Source organism: Brassica oleracea, chromosome C3 (assembly GCF_000695525.1).
Source record: "Brassica oleracea var. oleracea cultivar TO1000 chromosome C3, BOL, whole genome shotgun sequence".
Lineage (NCBI taxonomy): Eukaryota > Viridiplantae > Streptophyta > Magnoliopsida > Brassicales > Brassicaceae > Brassica > Brassica oleracea.
In genome coordinates, this window is record NC_027750.1 from 52,768,734 (window position 1) to 52,771,077 (window position 2,344).

Below are 2,344 nucleotides of genomic sequence, written 5' to 3' on the forward strand. Positions count from 1 at the left end.
AATACTTATCTGGTGTGGTAAGAAGGTCTCAGCTCGTGGTTATTGAAGCTTGAAAGTCACGGCGCGTTACATCAACCTGCAAACAAAGAAACAAATAGTTTTCGGGTTAATAGAGAGATGGAAGCAACATCAAAGAAATTTGAAGTGGAGAAGTTCGATGGGAAGGGTGACTTTGGTCTATGGAAATACAAGATGCTATGTCAGTTAGAGATTTTTGGTTTGGGGTCTGTTCTTAAGGAGAGAGATCCTTCTACGGTGGTTGAAGGTGAAGAACAGAAGGATACTAAACTTGATCCTAAGGAGCAAGACAAGGAATTGCGTACCAAGAACCTGATCAGTGTCTGTCTATCTGATCTCATACTACGCAAAGTCATGCACGAGACAACAGCATTAGCTATGTGGAAGGCTCTAGAAGCCGAGTATCAAACCAAGACGTTACCTAATCGAATCTACATGAAGCAAAGATATGCAGGTTTCAGAATGGATGAACATAAGTCTATTGAGGAAAATTTAGACGTGTTCCTGAAACTTGTGGCTGATCTAGCTAGTCTGGATATCAAAATTAGCGAAGAAGACCAAGCTATTCAGATTCTAACAAGCTTGCCTAAGCAGTATGAGTCTCTCGTGGATGCTCTCAAGTATGGAAGCGGGAAGGAGACTTTAACAGTCCGAGATGTTACAAGCTCTGCCTATTTTAAGGAAGTAGAATTAAGGGAGAAGGGACTTCTTAACAAGTCTAAAAATAACTCGGAGGGGCTGTTTGCTGGCGACAACAGAGGCAGAGGTGAGAAGAAGAACGATAAGACTTGGAGAGCTAGATCTAAAAGCAATAACAGATCAAAATCAAGACCTAAGTTCTCTAAAGAATGTTGGACGTGTGGCAAGGAAGGACATTTTAAAAAGCAGTGTCCAGAAAGAAAGAAGCCATCAAATTCAGTCAACATAGCAGAAGAGAAGGAGGAACCATTAGTATTAGTGGCTAGCCAGCAAGCTACTAAAGACGAGTGGGTACTTGATTCTGGCTGTACATTCCATATCACCCCAAATAAAGATGTCTTATTTGATCTTGAAGACATAGAAGGAGGAAAGGTTTTGATGGGAAATAACACTATCAGCGAGATTAAAGGGATCGGGAAGATCAGGATCATGAATAATGATGGATCGAGCGTGATTCTCACTGATGTTCGTTACATGCCTACAATGGGCAGAAACCTTATCTCCTACGGTTTATTGGAGAAGATGGGATGCAGATACGAAGGCAAAGACTTCATGGGACAGTTTTACAAAGGAAATCAGAAGGTTATTTCTGGAAAATACTGTGATGGTTTGTACTACTTACAAGGGACAATATTGGATGGTGAAGCTGCAATCGCAAGGCCTGATATCGATTTGACTAAAAGGTGGCACTCTAGGCTTGGACATATGAGTCTAAAGGGCATGAATATTCTAGTCAAGGAAGGATATTTAAACGCAAAGGATGTGAAGACGTTAGAGTTTTGCGAGAATTGCGTTCTGGGTAAAGCACACAAGCTAAGCTTTCCAAAAGGCAAGCACACGTCTAAGGAAGTCCTAGAGTACATCCATTCAGATTTATGGGGTTCACCTTCGGTGGTAGAGAGTCTCGGAGGATGTTTCTATTTTGTTACATTCATTGATGATTTTTCTAGGAAAGTTTGGATCTATTTCCTAAGATCAAAGAATGAAGTGTTTCAAAACTTCAAGGAATGGAAAACATGCGTAGAAACTGAGACATGAAAGAAGGTGAAGTGCCTAAGGACGGATAACGGATTAGAGTTCTGCAATACACAGATGGACACATTGTGTAAGGAAGCAGGGATTAAAAGACACAGAACATGCATCTATACTCCACAGCAAAACGGAGTATCAGAACGCATGAACCGTACTATTATGGAGAAGGTAAGATGTATGTTGACAGAGGCAGGCTTAGAGCAAAAATTCTGGGCGGAAGCGGCTTCTACAACTGTCTACTTAATCAACCGATCTCCCAGTACAACTATTAACTTCAAACTACCGGCAGAGGTTTGGTCTGGAACCAAAACAGACTTAAATCATCTAAGGAAGTTCGGGTGTACAGCTTATGTTCACGTGACTCAGGCCAAAACCAGTCCAAGAGCGATGAAAGGAGTTTTCATGGGATATCCAGAGGGGACTAAAGGTTATCGAGTGTGGTTACCAGAAGAGCTAAGATGTACAGTGAGCAGAAATGTGATTTTCAATGAGGAAGAGATGTTTAAAGACATTAAGGGAGTCAGCGAGAAGAAAAGGAAAACAAAAAAGGTAATGTTCAATCCTGTGCTGATTCAAGGACCTTCAAACACAACTA

General features: G+C 41.2%; 1 protein-coding gene across 1 annotated transcript in view; it reads left to right on the plus strand.

The window, feature by feature from the left end:
- LOC106335631 (CBL-interacting serine/threonine-protein kinase 23) overlaps nucleotides 1-2,344 on the plus strand; it is a 7,259-nt gene that overhangs the window by 3,103 nt on the left and 1,812 nt on the right.